Source organism: Hemitrygon akajei, chromosome 1 (assembly GCF_048418815.1).
Source record: "Hemitrygon akajei chromosome 1, sHemAka1.3, whole genome shotgun sequence".
NCBI lineage: Eukaryota > Metazoa > Chordata > Chondrichthyes > Myliobatiformes > Dasyatidae > Hemitrygon > Hemitrygon akajei.
The window spans coordinates 59,315,641-59,336,121 of record NC_133124.1 but is presented as its reverse complement, the minus strand read 5'-3'; the positions used below and the strand labels follow the sequence as shown (position 1 = coordinate 59,336,121).

Sequence of the window (20,481 nt, the reverse complement as noted above, 5' to 3'; positions counted from 1 at the left end):
GTCATACTAGGCAGCATAATAGTTTGGCATGGGCGAGGTGGGCCAAATAGCCTGTTTCTGTGCTATAGTGCTCTATGTCTCTCTGACTCTAACTCCCTCCAGACCCAGTGCTTGCAGTGCTTGTGGTCATATGATCAAATCTCGATAAGAAATCTTCTGCAGCTGCTCCTGACTTGATCCTCATACCATATTTACATGAATGTTCACATTTTTGATTAACATTTTTCCATAAATATAGCTACATTGCATTTGCATTGTTCAGTACATTATGAGCTTTAAGTAATTTGGGTTGAGGATGCAAATTTATTCCTCAGCAAGCAATCCAGAAATGCATCAAACCTGCAATGCAACAACTGTACAGATGCTAATTATTTCTCCTCTCTTCTGGTTATGAGCTCCAAACTCATTGCTTTCCATAATTTCTGTTAGCACTGAGTTGAAGTGATTTTATAACTTCTTTATTCCTTTGTTAAGTAGAAGACTGACAGTGTGCTAGAGTCATTTATGTAAGCGTGTGGTTCTATCTCTTGCATAAGATCATCTTCTTACATTCACATACAGTGCTAGTCATCTTCACCCTGGCCTTCATATCAATGATATTCATTTAAAAATCTATCATTTCAATGTACAGATTGAAGAACTCCCATGCTTTGTCTGTCCACTGTTGTCTGGTCTAGCCAGTTTGTGATTGGCTTGCCATTCTCCATTATTTGCTACCTCAACAATAGCTTGTCTTGTGTTTTGTTCCATGCTGAATTTCCCTGCAACACTTCCTCATCTCAGTCTGCACGTTATACATGCCAAAATTAATTGTGAGCTTCACAGTATCACTCTACTAACAAAAGCATGGGTTGAGTTGATGTCATTAGTGACTTTTGTCACTTTTAATAGCTGTGATTCTTTGCTATTCTCATCACCGGTGGCAAGGGATTTCTCAGCTACAATATCTACAGACAGGTACCTTTCAAGAAGGGGAACAGATTTCCAGGCAAGGTAAACCTCAGGTGAAGTCTCCATATTATGAGAGTTTGTGAAACATTTTGTATCCTTTTCAACTTTTATTTAATGTATTCACAACAGCTATTCAGCCACGTACATTTACAAATCAAGCTGCTCAACCAGTAGACACCTGATTACTGTTCCAACAAATTTGCTGAAACTGACCATAGCCAGCAGTTCATCAGCAACAATACAGGACTGGTGCTGTCACTGTAACACATCGAGAGTCTGGAATGCTTGGACATGGAGCTCTCAAATGTATTTGCAAGGCAATATTATCCCATGGGTCTGTGAAATACAAACCACATTCTCAATTAATCTACAATTGAACTGTAATTCTCCTGAGAAAGGAACATAAATGAGTTATCTGGAAACATAAATCATCAAACAAATTTATGTGTTAGATATGTGACAGTGTTTAAATTTATCCTGGTAATTATGCAAATTAATTCAAAACTTGTAACTATATGAATTTCTGGACACTATTCTATCATTGGAAGAACATGGTCATTCCTTTAGAAAAGGAAGGTGCCTTACAGCATCATCCCAGAAGTTTAATTATTCATCAAACTTGATCATATTGGAAATTACAGAATCAGAATGGGTTTTCTGTCTCTCTGTAGGATCTATAACTAAGTGACAATTTATTCATATTCAATCTTTCTGAAAATGTTCTCAGGATGTGGATGTCATTTGCAAAGCTGAGATTTGTTGCCCATTTACAGTTACCCTTTCGAGGTGATGCTGTTTTTTTCCTTTGAACTGCTCTGTTGCATGTGTTAAGTTCCAGGATTTGAACCCAAATGTAGTGAGGAAATGGGATATTTTTACAGATTAGAAAGTTTTGTACTCACAGGGGAGCTTGGAAATGATGAGATTGCCATGTAAACCACTTTTCTTCTCCTCAGTTACGTATTTTACAAGCTTGCTAAGTGCAGGTCTCACCGGAAAGCTTGGTAGATTGGATAAGTGACAACAAAAGCATTATATCCAGATCATGTATGCAATGTAGGAATGTATTTCTAAACTCAACTATTCCAACTATTTTCTGCCTTTCCAATTATTTTCTGTTATAAAAGTTTCTCTTTTCTCAAAGCTACTCAACTATGAACTGCACCACATTCTCATTTCATTGTATTGACAGCTCTTTGATCATCATTCATGTACTCCAAACAATCAGCCAAATCAAGCTGAAGAATCAGAATCAGAATCAGGTTTATTATCACTGGCATGTGACATGAACTTTGTTAACTTAGCAGCAACAGTTCAATGCAATACATAATATAGAAGGAATAAATAAATAAATAAATAAATTACAGTCTATGTATATTGAGCAAATCTTTAAAACGTGCAAAAAAAGAAATACTGTATATTAAAAAAGTGAGGTAGTGTCCAAGGGTTCAATGTCCATTTAGGAATCGGTAACTGTGAGAAAAGGGCATCCTCGGGATGCTGGAGGTCCTTAATAACGGACACTGCCTTTCTGAGACACCGCTCCCTGAAGATGTCCTGGGTACTTTGTAGGCTAGTACCCAAGATGGAGCTGACTAGCTTCGTTTTTTCCTGTGCAGTATCCAACACCCCTCCCCCCTTCCCAGATAGTGATGCAGCCTGTCAGAATGCTCTCCACAGTACAACTGTAGAAGTTTTTGAGTGTGTTTGTTGACATGCCAAATCTCTTCAAACTCCTAATGAAGTATAGCTGCTGTATTGCCTTCTTTATAACTACATCAATATGTTGGGACCAGGTTATATCCTCTGAGATTTTGACACCCAGGAACTTGAAGCTGCTCACTTTGTCTACTTCTGATCCCTCTATGAGGATTGGTATGTGTTCCTTCATCTTAGCCTTCCTGAAGTCCACATTCAGCTCTTTCATCTCACTGACATTAAGGGCCACGTCATGTCACCACTCCACTAGTTGGCATATCTCACTCCTGTACATCCTCTCGTCACCACCTGAGATTCTACCAACAATGGTTGTATTGTCAGCAAATTTATAGATGGTATTTGAGCTATGCCTAGCCACACAGTCATGTGTATATAGAAAGTAGAGCAGTGGCCTAAGCACACACCCCTGAGCTGTGCTAGTGTTGATTGTCAGTGAGGAGGATATGTTACCCCCAATCTGCACAGATTGTGGTCTTCCAGTTAGGAAGTCAAGGATCCAATTGCAGAGTGAGGTACAGAGGCCCATGTTCTGCAACTTCTCAATCAGGATTGTGGAATAATGGTATTAAATGCTGAGCTATAGTCGATGACCAGCATCCTGACATAGGTGACTGTGTTGGCCATGTGGTCTAAAGCCATATGGAGTGCCATTGAGATTGCGTCTGCCGCTAACCTATTGTGACTGTCAATAGGCAAATTGCAATGGGTCAAGGTCCTTGCTGAGGCAGGAGTTCAGTCTAGTCATGACCAGCATCTCAAAGCATTCATGATTCACGATTCTTCACCAAATATGCATCAACTTCCAAAATGTTGATTTGCTCCATATCTGGGTAGCATTCTTAAAACATTCCTAATTATAGCATCAATGCAAGTGCTTCATTGGGTGATGGGTTTCCCACCATCATTATTCTCTTCCCTTCTGTAATCGTTATGACCAATGTTACCCTCATCTTCTATATATTAGCATATGCATATTCAGAGACTGAGCTTAAAAATAGATGTTAATTGGTATAGTTAGGTGCTAATTGATATAGTTGGGGATTAATTGTTTGAAATATTTATTACAGTCCAAAGATATGTTGTTTAGTAGGTTAAACAACCATTCTGAATTGCCTCCATTGTGTAGGTGAGTTGTAAAATCTGGAGATGGTTGTTGAGAATGTGAGAAGAATAAAAAGATAGAGTCATTTAAGTAGGTGGTTGCTGGTCAGCATAGATCAAGTGGGCTGAGGGGCCTGTTTCTATGCTATATGTCTCTATCACCTCTCCTTAGTACATGTGCTGCACTCACTACAGAATTATATCACTATTGTGGTTGATGGTGAAACTTCTGTTCTAAGTACTTTCCAGTCATTCCCCATCCTGATCTTTCAATTCAAAATCCTCAAAGGTTGTGTGAATATCAGTATTCACACAAGCACTCTTTGCAAATATTTGCTGAGAGGGAATTAAGACAGCAGCTGCAGTAAGTGAGCCTTTATTCTAATGGGACATAGACAGGTTTAAATACCCAACTGAACTGATGCTCAGACTTGTCTAATGTTCCCTGGTCAGTTTCCAGGGAAATCTGCTTTGCTCAAGTCAAATTAGAGATGAGTTAAAGATAAATTTTAAAATACCTCAATGAAATCTAATTTGAAATTGAAGATGCACAACTATGTTGGTATCTCTTTAATTTACTTTAAAGAAACACTGACTTCAATGAGTATGTTTCCCACTGGCTTCTAAATACTGTGTTGTTTAAACCTAAAGCCTTTCTAAATAAATGCAATATTTGCACCTCACTAAGCTTACCGCTCACTTGTTCTTTGGGAATAAAATTTCCCTCATTCACTTTTGGTAAATCTTATGCAAGACATGTCCCACAATCTAATGTTGTAATACATCATCGACAACACCTATGCTACCACTTGATTTTTGCGGTTGAGCAGATTTGAGGGTAATGTCAGCAATGCTGCCTCAGTCATTGCATGAGGTGCAGTGGACTGCAAAGAACAAATCGGCTTCAGAATGCAAAAGCTAAGGCACCATATGGGAAGCATCCTAATAACCTTTTGAAAAACCGTGCTGTTAAAGGTTTTTCACTTTCCAAAAGTCTCTGATTACAACTGAAAAAGTGAAAATGAGACACTTTAAATATTATTTAAGCATTGATGGTTTATAAATATATACAAAACATGTGAACATTGTTTAACTAGATGTAAATATAAATACACATTAAATGAAAGTACACAAGGTGTGTCTAACTTCCCTTAGCTCAGAAACTTTGGATGTGATGATGACTAGATTTACTAGAACGTTTCCTGGGTTTCAGCACCTAAGTTACAGAGAAAGTTTGAACAAGTTAGATCTTCATTCTCTGGAGCATAGAAGGTTAAGGAGTGACTTGAAAGGGGTATTTAAAATTATGAGGGGGGATAGATAGAATTGACGTGGATAGGCTTTTTCCATTGAGAGTAGGGGAGATTCAAACAGGAGGACATGAGTTGAGAGTTAAGGGGCAAATGTTTAGGGGTAACATGAGGGGGAACTTCTTTACTCAGAGAGTGGTAGCTGTGTGGAACGAGCTTCCAGTAGAAGTGGTAGAGGTAGGTTCGGTATTGTCATTTAAAGTAAAATTAGATAGGTATATGGACAGGAAAGGAATGGAGGGTTATGGGCTGAGGGCAGGTAGGTGGGACTAGGTGAGAGTAAGCACTCAGCACGAAGGGCCGAGATAGCCTGTTTCCGTGCTGTAATTGTTATATGGTTATATGACCATTGACTATCTGTCAGTAAATTCTGGAACATTGTGTTTGGGTGGTTTTGAAATGAAATTCCAAATGTGTATTATCTACAATCACCTCTTCCTCTGTAGCCCTCTTTTTAAATGAGTGGTCCAGGTCAGATGTATAATAGCCTAGAAATTACCATCTGTCCTAATGGGTGGATTGGATAATGATAGAAGCAGTGCACTGCTGAAAAGTTGACCAATGTTACAAAGATGCACTGAGGTTCACACCAGGATAGCATGGTCTAGTTTCCCTTACAGCGCCACAAAAGGAATAATGAACTGGAATTGATGCAGTTGCATCTGCTACTGATGCAGAAGTCATGGCAGATGTGCAAGAATAATCGACATCTGGAAAGATCATATGCCTGGAATGACCTAAAACAAGCCATATGCAGTTGTAATCACATTGCACCCCATGATTAGTCAGTGTTCAAACTGAATCAATCTGATTTCTGGGTCAAGATGTCCAGCCAAGGTGAATGGTGATCATCTGAGGAACTAGTGCACTTCAGTGTATTGGAACATGTGAATCAGCAGCAGGAGTTGCCCTCTCAGCCCCATATTCCTGCTCCACACTTCAATAAGATAGTGGCTGATTGGAACCTCAGCTCTGCATTCCTATCTATATGCTGTAATCTTTCAAATCTCACTTGCCATCTCAGATATCTGTCTGTCATTGTCTTGAAAATACACAAAGACTCCTCTTCAATTGTCCTTTGAAGAAAAGCATCACTAAGATTGATGAATCCAGACAAAGAAAGTTTACACCATTTCAGTTTGATAATGGGTAACCCTATTTTTTTAACAGTGACACCTACTTCCAGGTTCTCTCACAAGAAGGATTACTGTCTCTACATCCATCCTTTCAAGATCCCTCATGATCTTATATGAATCAAACAAGTCTCCTCTCACTTTTCTAAATCCCTAATTTTACAATCCAACCCTGTACAACATTTCTTCATGAGACAATCTGCCCTTTCCAGTTTTAGTTGAGTAAACCTTCCCTGACCCATTACCAATGGGTCCCATTCCAATATGACTCCTTAAATAAATTGCAAAGAGGATTGCAAAGGGCTATCAGACTCACAGCGGTACAATTAATTAGGAAGACTGACAAAATGTTTTTGTTTTATAACTCTGCAATTTCTCACCATTTTGATGGTGGGGGTACTGTTAGTATATCCGATATCTTCACAATCTTCATAAAATTCATCAATTTTCTTAAAAGCTTAGGAGTAACACTAAAACTTATAAGCCTATCTTTGGACAATTCCTTTTCATGATGTCAATCATGAAACCACTGGAGGCACTTTTAATGTTTAGCACAGCTAACGTTCATTTTGGCTATGTTGTATGAAATTTTAGACATCACTGCCTAATCATGCTTCTTCAAGGGAGAGCCTAATTCATGAAGATTAAATGTTTTAATGACTGAAACTTGGAATATTTTCTCACCTCTCATCAATAGCTCTGGATATGTGTGAAGCAATCATAACATTTTCTCCATTCAGAGGAATTTGGATGTTTTGAAATCACCAGAAATATTATTCCTGGAAGTATCTAGGAATTAGCTCCAGATATTCAGGTTATTTATCCCAGAGTGCTACAAGATGGCTGCATAGCTTCCACAGTAAAAGGAAGGATGTAATTGGATAGATTGCATATTTGCATGAGGGATGGGTGTGGATGAGTCCGGAACGTAACATCCAGCCATTTTTGCACACAGCTGGTCAGCATATGTTAGTCAGACTTGTCTGTACTTAAACAATGTTCAAAGCATCGGAAACCAATGCAGTGGTAATTTGTGGATATCATACAACTTGCAGTAAGTGTCCAATTTCCTTTTTGTTCATTGAAATTGAATTTCATAATGCATTGAAACTTGGTGCTTCACTATCCAATTTCTTGATCATTCTCTTCAGTTCAAAATGTTCTAGTTGATCTAAAGTAGACCAGAGTGCTTCTAGTTTTGAGAAATGGGTAAAGTAGATTATACATTTATTGATGACAAAATGTCATCAGGATATGTGGAACAATTTGGTTCTGCCAAGCAACATTCTGTGTATACTTAAGATTTGTCGTTAAAGCTTTATGAATATAATTCATAAGACTGTGCAGAATTTTATTTATTGTCACTTGGCAGGTTGTCTGTTCACTGCTTCATCACTCATATGCTTGTCAATGTAAACTGTGCACAGATATTTCAAAAGTCACATTATCTATTTACCAATTAATTTAATTAATGGAATCATAGAACTATACAGCAGGGAAACAGGCCCATTGACCTACTAAGTCCTTGAAGATCACTGGACTCACTTATACTATTTATTTGCATTTAGTCCTTTGACTTCGATACCTTTTTAGTTTAAATGCTCATCTAAATTGTGTGAGAATACCACCTCCTCAGGAGCACATTACAGACTCTCAGCGTGGAAAGAAAACCTTTGAATTCTTCAATGCCGTCTACCTCTCACCTTATATCAATGCCTTTTTGTTTTAAAAATCACCTTCTTTTGATCCCCTTTTAATTTTATATACCTCAAATTAATTTTATATATCAGATCACCAGTCAACCTCCCCCATTCCAGGGAAAACAAACCTAGCCTATCCAATCTGTCCTTTAAATGGAAATGCTCCAATCCAGGCAACTTCTCTTCTGTTTCCATAACAATCACATCCTTCCTATAGTGTGATGAACAGAACTGCATACGGTACACAAGAATACAGTGCAAATGCTGGAAATTCAAAGCATTATAGACAAAATGCTGGAGGAACTCAGCAGGTCAGGTAGCATCCATGGAAATGAACAAAACAGTCAACATTTTGGGCCAAGACTCTTCTTCATGACTGGAAAGGAAGGAGCGAGTTGCCAGAATAAAAAAAAGATAGGGAGTTGGCCTAAACAATGCCTTGTAAGATTATACCATAACCTTGCTGCTCTTATATTACATGACATGTCTGATAAGGGCATTGGTATGGAACATGGAACTAGTTTATTATTGACAGATGGAGCAGATTTAGTGAAAAACTTAGTTTTTCTTGCCAAAGCATAAGTACTAGTGCAAACACTCAAGTTGAATATGATGTTCTCCTAGTGGGTTATTCCCTTAATGTTGAACTCCTGTGCATGAATTTGTTTAAACAGGGAAAGCTGATGCACAGTCAGACATAACATGGTCCTTGACACATCGGGGTCAGGGTCCAATGGCATGGAAATCAAGATGCATTCATTGCTGTTGTGATGTGACATCAACTTCTGCCAGCTCCACGGTTCAGAACTTGGTTTGATCACTCTTTGTCTAGGACCTCCACCTTGACCTTACCAACATAGGTAATCCTACCAGGTGCTAAGCTCCAGATAGCGTCACTCTCAGGATCTCAGGAACACACAAGTCTCTCTATCACTACAGACAGACAGACAGACAGACATACTTTATTAATCCCGAGGGAAATAGGGTTTTGTCACAGTTGCACCAACCAAGAATAGAGTAGAAATATAACAAAATAAAACCAGAAATAATTAAATGATAATAAGTAAATTATGCCAAGTGAAAATAAGTCCAGGACCAGCCTATTGGCTCAGAGTGTCTGACACTCCTAGGGAGGAGTTGTAAAGTTTGATGGCCACAGGCAGGAATGACTTCCTATGATGCTCAGTGTTGCATCTCGGTGGAATGAGCCTCTGGCTGAATGTACTCCTGTGCCTAACCAGTACATTATGGAGTGGATGGGAGACATTGTCCAAGATGGCATGCAACTTAGACAGCATCCTCTTTTCAGACACCACCGTCAGAGAGTCCAGTTCCACCCCCACAACTTCACTGGCCTTACGAATGAGGTTGTTGATTGTGTTGGTGTCTGCTACCCTCAGTCTGCTGCCCCAGCACACAACAGCAAACATGATAGCACTGGCCACCACAGACTTGTAGAACATCCTCAGCATCGTCTGGCAGATGTTAAAGGACCTCAGTCTCCTCAGGAAATATAGATGGCTCTGACCCTTCTTGTAGACAGCCTCAGTGTTCTTTGACCAGTCCAGTCCAAGGGGACGATCCTTGGAGAGGAAAAAGTACATTGAGCCAGTAGATGGAAAAAGCAATAAGAGAATGCAGATTACAGAGTTACAGTTAGAGAGAAAGTTCAGTACAAGTCGCAACAGGGTCAACAGCAGATGCCATTTCATTGACTCTTCATTCAACCCTGAAACATGTGGACAGTAAAGATGCATACATCAGGAAGCTCTTCATTGACAACAACTCTGCATTCACCACTATCATCCCTTTGAAAACTAATCAATAAATTCCAGAAGCTAGGCCTTAATACCTCCTTGTGTAGCTCGATCCTCAGTTTCCTCATTCGCAGATTCCAGTCAGTTTGGATTGGCAACAACATCTTCTCCACGATCAGCAATAGCACAGGTACATGACAAGGCTGTATGCTCAACTCCCTGCTCTACTCGCTTTAGACTGTGAAGTTAAGCACAGCTGCAATGTCATATTAAAGTTTGCTGATGACACCATTGTTATTGACCGACTCAAAGGTGGTGACAACATATAGGAGGGAGATTGAAAATCTGGCTGAGTGGTGCCACGACAGCCTCTAATTCAATATCAGCAAAATCAAAGAGCTGATCATTGACTACAGCAGAGGGGGAACTGGAGGACCACGAACCAGTCCTCATCAGGTGATCAGAAGTGGACAGGATCAGCAACTTTAAATTCCTCCGCATTATCATTTCAAAGCATCAGTCCTGTGTATAGCACATAAGTGCTATTACAAAAATGCATGACAGTACCTTTACTTTCTTGAAAGATTACAAAGATTTGGCACATCATCTAAAACTTTGAGGAACTTTTAAGGATGTGCAATGGAGAGAATACTGGCAGTTTGAATCATGGCCAGATAGGGCACAAATTTCCTTGAACAAAAAAGCCTATCAAAAGTAGTGGATACAAACCAGTCCATTATGGATAAAGCCCTCCCCAACATTGAGCACATCTCCAAGAAGTTGTGTTGCAGCAAAGCAGGATCCATCATCAAGGACCCCCACCAACTGAGCCAAGCTCTCTTCTCGCTGCTGCCACCAGGAAGAAGGTACAGGAGCCTCAGGACATACAATACCAGATTCAGGAACAGTTATTACCACTCAATCATCAAGGTCTTGAACCAAAGGGGATAACTTCACTCAATTTCATTCACCCCAGCACTGAACTGACTTCACAACCTATGGACTCACTTTCAAGGACTCTACAACTCATGTTCTCGATACATTGCTTATTTATTTATTATTATTTTGTTCTTTTGTCCTTATTTGTAGTTGCACAGTTTGTTGTCATTTGCACATTTTGACATCTATAGATTTTTCTTCTATAGATTTATGGTGGAAAGTATATTGACTGTTTGCATCACAGTCTGGTATTGAAACACCAATGCCTTTGAAGAGAAAATCCCACAAAAAGTAGTGGATACAGCCCAGTCCATCATGAGAAAAGCCCTCCCCTTCAAAAGCAGATCAAACCAAAGCGCTGTCAGAGGAAAGCAGCATCCATCATCAGGGTCCCCTGAGACACAGGACATACTTCCTTCTCACTGCTGTCATCAGAAAGAAGGTACTGGAGCCTCAGGACTCACACCACCAGGTTCAGGAACAATTATCACCCCTCAACTATCAGACTCTTGAACCAGTGGGTATAACTTCATTCAACTTCACTTACCCCATCACTGAACAGTTTTCACAACCTATGGACTCACATTCAAGGACTTTTCAATCTTATGCCCTTGATATTTATTATTATTATTATTTTCTCTTTTGTATTTGCACAGTTTGCTGTCTTTTGCACATGGGATGTTTGTTTGTCTTGTTGGACACACTGAGTATGCCCGCAAGACAACGAATCTCAGGGTTGCATATGGTGACATATATATTTACATATACACTTCAATTTTAAATTTACTTTGAACTTTTAGTTGTTTGTCTGCCTTTGTTGTGTGTGGTTGACTATTGTACTTCTTTGCCTTGTTGTGAACACCCACAAGAAGATGAATCTCAGGGTGGTGACATGTAATAGTTTGATAATAAATGCATTTTCTGCCTTGAAATTTGATTAGACAATAAGGTGTAAGGCCATAATGTGGTAGATTGTGAGGTCAACAGTTCATCTTTAGCGTAAAAGAGGTCTGTTAATAGCAGGATTGAAGCTCTGCTTGAGCTTAGTAGTACGTGTTTTCAAGCTTTTGAATCTTCTACCAGATGGAAGGGGTGAAAAGAGAAATTGTATGGATTGGCAAGCATCCCATATACCTTCTTCATTACCCAATTTTCTGGGCTGGTGCTATGAGCTTTTATCCTCAGGTTCTTCTGTTATCATCAGTACTCCCGAGGACTCCACCAGTTACTGTGCATGTCCTACCTTTATTTGACTTTCCAAAATACATCACTTCACACTGTCAGGATTAAGTTCCATCTGCCATTGCTCCACAACAACTTTCCGACTGATCAATATCATGCTGTAGCCTAATGCTCATATTTTGAAGAAAACTTTTAAATTTAAGTTATTACTTCCTCCTTGCTGTGATACATTTTAACTGTGCATTTTAAAACTAGATTATTACCTTTAAATGTAAAAATTGATTAAAATTTCCTCATTGGACGAAGTATTCAGAATCCAGGGTATAATTTATAATGGAGACATCTGTTATCTGCATCACAAAGCTCATGAACTTATGACAGGGTTTAATCGAAATACAATATTTAAAACAAGTACAGTACTAGAATTTACCAATGTAATAATGGTGAAACTGTCAGCACTTGCCATCTTTCTGCATTAAGTGATATCAAGTAACTTTATCCATGTGTGCAACTAAAATACAGAAGGTACTGTTAGGGTCACCCTGCTGTTTGCATAGTGTGTTTTGGGTCTTCACAGTTTCTGTCAAACCAATATTGGCAATTTTAGAACTTTTATTGTCCACACACCATTTCTGCTATAAGACTTTCAGAAACACCATCATTTTAGAACAATTTGTTACTGAGTTTTAACTGGTGTAATAAATTATATTTACTGCTAAGTAACCTCACTGGATTGAAAATATGATTTAGAATAGACTGTTATTCCCTTCTTTTTATTATTTGAAGTAATTACATAGAATTTTGAAATATTAAAACCAAGTTTTTATTTTAGTTTGTGCCTTAATTGTTCTATGTGTTCCTAATCTTTAGAACATAAGACCATAAGATATAGGAGCAGAATTAGGCCATTTGGCCCATTGAGTCTGCTCCACCATTCAATGATGGCTGATCTATTTTTTTCCCTCCTCAGCTGCATTTGCCGGCCTTCTCCCTGTAACCTTTGATGTTGTGGCCAATCAAGAACCTATCAATCTTCACCTTAAGTACACCCAACAACCTGGCCTCCACAGCTACCTGTGGTAACAAATTCCCCAAATTCACCACCCTCTGGCTAAAGAAATTTCTCCACATCTCTGTTTTAAATGCACACCCCTCCATCCTGAGGCTGTGCCCTCTTGTCCTGGACTCCCCCAACATGGGAAACATTCTTTCCACATCTACTCTATCTAGGCCTTTCAACATTCAAAAGGTTTCAATGGGACTCCCCCTTCATCATTCCAAATTCCAGTGAATACAAGCCCAGAGTCATCAAACGTGCCTCATATGATAACCCTTTAGTTCCTGGAATCATCCTTGTGAATCTCCTCTGAACCCTCTCCAATGCCAGCACATCTTTTCTTAGATAAGGAGCCCAAAACTGTTCACAATGCTCAAGGTGAGGCCTCACCAGAACCTTATAAAGTCTCAGCATCACATCCCCGCTCTTGTATTCTAGACCTCTTGAAATGAATGCTAACATTGCATTTGGCTTCTTCACCACTGACTCAATCTGCAAGTTAAGGGTGTTCTGCACAATGACTCACAAGTCCCTTTGCATCTCAAATTTTTGGCTTTTCTCCCCGTTTAGAAAATAGTCTGCACATTTATTTCTGCTACCAAGGTGCATGAACATGTATTTTCCAACACTGTATTTCATTTGTTACTTTCTAGCCCATTCTCCTAATCTGTCTAAGCTCTTCTGCATCATTCCTGTTCCCTCAAAACTACCTGCCCCTCCACCAATCTTCATATCATCTGCAAGCTTGGCAACAAAGCCATCTATTCCATCATCTAAATCATCATCTAAATATACAGCATAAAAGGAAGTGGTTCCAACACTGACCCCCGCGGAACAGCACTAGTCACTGGCAGCCAACCAGAAAAGGATCCCTTTATTCCCACTCACTACTACCAATCAGCCAATGCTCTATGCTAGTAACTTGGGCTCTTAACTTAGTAAGCAGCCTCATGTGTGGCACCTTGTCAAAGGCCTTCTGAAAATCCAAATATACAATATCCCCTTTATCTATCCTACTTGTAGTCTCCTCAAAGAATTCCAACAGGTTTGACAGGCAAGATATTCGCTTAAGGAAACCATACTGACTTTATCCTCTTTTGTCCTGTGTCACCAAGTACTCCATATCCTGATCCTTAACAACTGACTCCAATGTCTTCCAACCACTGAGGTCTATAATTTCCTTTCTGTGGCTTCCCTTATTTCTTAAAGATTGGAGTGACATTTGCAATTTTTCAGACTTCCGGAATCATGCCAGCGACCCATGATTCTTGAAAGTTCATTCCTAATGCCTCTACAATCTCTACTGCTACTTCTTTCAGAACCCTCATGTGCAGTTCATCTGGTCTGGGTGACTTATGTACCCTTAGGTCTTTCAGCTTTTTGAGCACCTTCTCCCTTGTAATAGTAACTGCACTCATTTCTCTTCCCTCACATTCTTCAACAGCTGGAACACTGCTGGTGTCTTCCACAGTGAAGAATGATGCAAAGTACTCATTTAGTTCATCTGCCATCTCCTTGTCATCCATTATTATTTCTCCAGTCACATTTTCTAGTGGTTCTATATCCATTCTCATCTCTCTTTTATTTTTTATATACTTGACAAAGCTTTTTCTGTCCTCCTTGATATTGTTTGCTAGCTTGTTTTCATACTTCATCTTTTCCCTCTGAATGATTCTTTATCTTGCGTTCTCTAAAATGCGGGCACCACGGTACTGTAATGGCTAGCATGACACTATTGCAGCTCGAGGTGTGAAGTTCAGAGATCAATTCCAAATTCATCTGTAGGGAGTCTGTATGTCGTCCCATGTGGCTTTTCTCCAGGTGCTCCAGTTTCCTCCCACAGTCCAAAGATGTGCCAGTTTGTAGGTTAATTGATCATTGTAAATTGTTCTGTGATTAGGCTAGGGTTAAATTGGGAGTTGCTAGGGGGGCACAGCTCAAAGGACTGGAAGGGCCTGTTCTATGGTCTATCTCCATAAATTGATAAAATAATAAAAATGTAATACAACTTTGGCATTCCTTTCTATAAGAATTATTCAGTCTGAATAGTGGCATAGTTTGGTGTTGACTTCACTGTTGTTTGATGCCATAGGTCTCCTTCACAGTGTACATCACATTGGGACAAAGGATGCAAGAGAGAATATTAAATTGAAAGCAGCTTTTCTAAAAATAGTGATGAGCACCATCCTTTCATTATCAACCAAACCATTGTCATTCCTGTAATTTGAAAAGATGGAAACTTTACATTAAATATTTAATTCTAATTTTGTTTGATTTTCCAGTATTTATTCCTTTCTTATGTGAGTGTTGATATAGATCTCTGAGGCTTTGTGCTCAGTAATAGGTTAACTGCTCATCAAGCATAAAGTGAAACTCAGGCCTGTCTTCATGCAGAAATCATTCAGATGGAGATAGAGGCTGATCATCTGAATGATCTGTTTTCTTCTTTCCAGTGGCACTGAACCCAATGGTGAGGCATTGAACACCTGGCCAAGATGTGTTGTTGAATAGGCATGGACGTTTGCAGCACTAATGAGCATCTCATATGCCTGGAGACAGTAACTAAGATTTGTAACAATAAAATGAAAATGAGTATTATTGATTGAAGCAAAAATCTAAGAGGACAGGCACTCATGGTCATTTTAGTAATGTAATCCATAGACTTCATAGCTCAAGAAAAATGGTCTTTGTCCTTTTATATACTTAGAACCTCTTTTAAATATTTAAATATAAAATCCTTCTTGTACAGCCATAATTGCGTTTTTGTGAAACTGGTGCCTCACATGGTGCTTTATTAGCTGTTAATATCACAGTACTCTCAATGGGTGTCACATGGTATCACCAGGCATCACATGGAAAGATATGGAAGATTCTAAACTTGCTCACTATCCTCACCATGATCTTGTCATTACCATATCATATGCCTTTGTGTTCATTGATGTCTATTCCCTTTGTAAAGGGTAGATTGAAGCCAGCTCACTGGCATTCTGCTCCTATTCTTGTACTTTGGACTACATGTTAATATTTGCAAAAAATAATATAGGCCAGGTATATCTTCTCCTTCACTTTGAAAGAATCAGTTTGTGTTTTTAACTAGTTGCCAAGTTTCAAGAAAAATAAGGACAAGTATAAGCGAATATACTGTAGTTATTAACCTCTTTAAACAGATCAAAAACACAAGAGATTCTACAGGTGCTAGAAATCCAGAGCAACATATATAAAGTGCTGGAGGAACTCAACAGGTCAACAGCTTCTAGGGAAGGGAATTATTCTCCTCCATACTGATCAGCTGAGTACCTCCAGCATTTTTTTGTGTTGCTCTTTAAAGCAGGTATGTTTTGTTGAATAATTATAGCCCAACAGCTTTCCTTTTGCCCCTTGATATGTAGAAGAAGCATATAAAATTCTGAAAGGGACAGAAAAGATAAAGAAAGGAAATTGTTTTTACTGGCAACGAGACAAGAACTAAGAGACCTGGCCTTAAGATTTAGGAGAGAAATGGGAGACTAGTGAATCTGTGGAATTTTTTGCCCAGGGAAGCAGTACAAGCCAATTCATTAAATATATTTAAGACACAGTTAGATATATTTTTTGCATAACAGATTAAAGTTCAATTAAAGATTATACAGAAAAGGCAGGTGGTTGAAGCTGAGCCAATGGCCAAATCAGAAGTGGAAACAGGCTTGACAAGCCAAATGGCTTACTCCTTCTCCTATTTATTAAGCTCTTCTGGTCTTATAACAGATGATAGTTGATTATGATATTGACCACAATTTTTGTTACCTGAATACCTAACATCTCCTACTGTGGCTTGGTGATCAATATTGTTTGACAAATGTCATGAAAAGCTTTGTGAAATTTTACCAGCAAAAGATGCTACATAAATAAGTTTTGGTGCACCTCCATCAATCCCAATGTACCTTCAATATCACCATATTAGCAAGCATCAACACTGCGTTTACTTTTAATTATAAGGCTAACAGGCATTGACTGTGTGTTGACTCAGTATGAATTTGAATCTGGTCATTGGAGTCATAGTTGGATTTACTGGCACCTGCCTGTGCAAACTTGGCAGGCAGGAGTGCATGATACATGAAGCTAAAAGATAACCAGTTAGAAGCCACAGTGAAAGACCTGACTGTCAGATATGCCATATGCCCATACCCAATCTTCTGTATCTAACACATGATGAATGGAAGCCCGTGCATATGATGCAATTTCTCTTAGGGGTAATTGGAAAGGTAAATAATTTTATTCCTTTCCCTTTCAGCACATGTGTTAGTCCAGTTGGACTGTGAATCCATAGTTGATCACTTGCCAGCTAAAGTGGGGAGTAATAATGTGTGTGAGAATTGTGATGTTGAAATACAAATGATTTCATATGCTGGAATGTGGAGCAACACACAAACTGCTGGAGGAACTGCGGCACCCATGGAGAGAAATAGACAGCTGATGTTCTGAGTAAGCACTCTTCATCTGGGTTAGCAGCCCAAACAAAGGGTCTCGGCCCAAAACATTGACAGTCCATTTCTCTCCACGGTTGCTGCCTGATCTATTGAGTTCCTGGATATTCAGCGGACTGAAACAAAAATGCCAATGTAAAGAAAATAGAGACAGATTTTTAGGATGGGACATGGAAGAAATCTGAATTGCAGTGGCTCTGTTATAGACAATGCTCTACTAGTAATTATCAGTAAATGTAGAAGGAGGTTTGACACTAAAACAGAGCAGCAGAAGACAATTCAGTAGTAGCTAATAACTTGAATGCTAGACAACAAGATAACAAGCCTTAAGGAACCACAAACCAAGAGAGAACAGAAACAAAATACAGCAGGCAACAAGGAGTAACTAGTGCTGACAATGGATGGCAACTGGTTGCGGCTGGCTGGTTGAATGAGTGAACAAGAACTCTCGAAGAGAACTGAGGTTAAATAGACTGGAGATGATGAATCTGGAATGATTAGCAAGAGAATCCTATACGCTGGGTGGAGGCTGGAGGTGCCTGCCTGAGCAGACCTATCCCCCGCCCCACCCTCTGCATGGCCACCAGCCCGGGATGATCTGGATGGGTCTGGTGGAACTCCTCGATGAGTGACGGATTGAAGATGTAACTGGACAGCACCCAAGACTCTCCTCCAGTTCAAACACTCCCAGTTGGCTAGATAATGCACACCTCATCCACGGCGACTTGAATCCTGCAACTGGTGAACCATGTACATAGGATCAACTTCCATCATTCTAGATTCCAGAGGATGTGGGAGTCGATATGGCACAGCGTAATATCTCTGGTGGGGAGCCAGATATGGTCCACAGGCTGGAGTAGTCTGGATGGGTGCCGACAATGAATGGCATTAGGCATAGTAGGTGACTAGGATGGCCCTCTGTGCCTTCTTCCAAGCATTCCAGCAGCGACGCACCAGGGCCCTTGTGGATAGTACTTCCACCATGGGCTCCTCCAAAGGAAACAACCTGTGGCAAAGGAGGTGTGTAGGTTGTGGGACAACTCAGCCCAGAGCAGATACTTCTTCCATGTGGAAGGGTCAGAGGCAGCAAGGCAGTACAGACAACAACACACACAAAATGCTGGTGGAACACAGCAGGCCAGGCAGCATCTATAGGGAGAAGCGCTGTCGACGTTTCGGGCCGAGACCCTTCATCAGGACTAACATCCTCAGAAGGACCAAATTGAGAAGCTCAAAAACGGATCCTGAAGCCAACTGGAGTCAGTTGGCGGCGGAGACACGTTCCAAGGAAGGATATATGGCTGTAGTAGTGGGTCTGGGTCAAAATATGATCGAAAAGTTGAAGGGCCGAAGGAATTATAGATGGGGAGCAGCGAGACAGGGTTTCACTGAACTCCCGTCGAAGAGAAGATTTAAACTTCTTCAGTGTAGACATCACTGGTAGAGGCTTCGCAGTAGTGATTTTCAAAAACAAACACGAGGAAATCTGCAGATGCTGGAAATTCAAACAACAACACACACAAAATGCTGGTGGAACACAGCAGGCCAAGCAGCATCTATAGGGAGAAGTGCTGTCGATGTTTCGGGCCAAGACCCTTCGTCAGGACTAACAAGGCAGTACAGAAACTTCTTCACTTGCTAACTTTCTGACTGGCTGTTTGTCTGCAGATGATAGCAAGAGGACAAACTTACTGAGATGCGGAGAAGGGAGCAGAAGGCTCAACGGTAGTGGGAGTTGAACTGTGGGCCCTGCTCCAACACAAAGTCCTAAGAGAAGCCATGGAGGTGAACTAGGTCTGCCATTTTAGTGGCTGATGGAAGCTTTGAAGGCCAATGAAGTACGCCACCTTGAAGAATCAATCTAACACTTAGGATCACCATGGTTCCATCAGAAGATGGCAAACCTGTGATAAGATCCATGGCAATGTGGGACCATGGCCATTGAAGGACTGGAGGGGCCACAAGAGCCCAATTGGCCCTGACATACTGAAGGCAAGCATTGACAAACTGATATACATCTGCCATCATAGTGGGCCACCAGAACCAGCTTCACAGAAAATTTAGAGTATGTTGTGTGTCTGGATGGCCAGAGAGGGTTGAGCAATGGGCTCACTGTAGTGTATCAGAGCTCATGGCCACAGCATGTACATGCAGTTGTCAGGAGTGTTGACCAGAGCAGGATTGTGCTGTAGGGCCTGGCAAATCTGGTTCTCAAGATCGTAGACCATCGGGGCAAGTATCTGAGAGGACGGAACGATTGGCCAAGGGTTGAGCTCCATTTCAAATGGGTCTAACTGTCATGACAGGGCATCTGCCTTAGTGTTCTTGGAGCCGGGTTGGTAGGAAATGGTGAAGCTAAATTGTTCGAAGAGGAGTGGTCTAGCAACCCTGAGTGGGCTAAGTTGATGGATCTGTTCTATAGCTATAAGGTCATAGATGTCAGTTCAAATCAGGAAGTTGTTTCCCATCCACCAACATCTCCATTCCTCCAAGGCCCATTTAATAGCAAGTAGCTCCCCATCATCTACTCCACAATGGCATAATTTACGCAAGAAAAAAGCACAAGGGTGTGTCTTCATGTCCAATTCTCACTAGGAGAGGACAGCTCCAGTGCCCACGCCAAAATGTCCACCTTGACCAAAAAAAGTTCCAGCGAGGTTCAGATGGTGGAGAATGGGAACGGTGGTGAAGTGTCTCTTGAGCTCCTCAAAAGCATAGCCTACGGCAGCAGAGCAGATATCTGTGAGGTAGGTGATTTGGTGAGGGAAGTGAGAGGAATGGAAATTTGGTTGTAGCTTCAGATGAAACGGCAGTAGAAATTGGAGAAGCCCAAGAAGTACTGTAGCTGTTTGAGGATGCATGGTCAGGGCCATTCTTGATGGTGTGCTCTTTCTCTAGGCCCATGATTCTGCCTTGCGGTGAAAGGATTTAACCCGGGAAGGAAATGACTGGGGTGTGGAATTGACATTTTTCTAACTTGGAGTACAGCTGGTGTTTGAAGAGATGAAGAAGGACTGAACAGACGTGACAGATGTGATTTTAGGGGTTCTTGGAGGAGGTAAGGAAGTCATGAAGGTAGACAAATATATACCTGTGTAGCATGTCTCATAGAATCTCATTAATAAAGGCTTGGAAGATGGCTGGACTGTGGGAAAGTACAAAATGCATC

The 20,481-nt window shown here is 40.4% G+C and overlaps 1 protein-coding gene across 7 annotated transcripts in view; it reads left to right on the top strand.

Moving 5' to 3' along the window:
* dlgap1a (discs, large (Drosophila) homolog-associated protein 1a) overlaps window positions 1-20,481 on the top strand; it is an 811,451-nt gene that overhangs the window by 311,942 nt on the left and 479,028 nt on the right. For 2 of the 7 annotated variants that reach the window (XM_073043853.1, XM_073043829.1), the window contains one exon: window positions 20,211-20,370. The exons of the other annotated variants lie outside the window; for them this stretch is intronic. The gene's annotated coding sequence lies outside the window, so the exon portion shown is untranslated. The remainder of the gene's footprint in view (window positions 1-20,210; window positions 20,371-20,481) is intronic. 7 annotated transcript variants of the gene reach the window in all.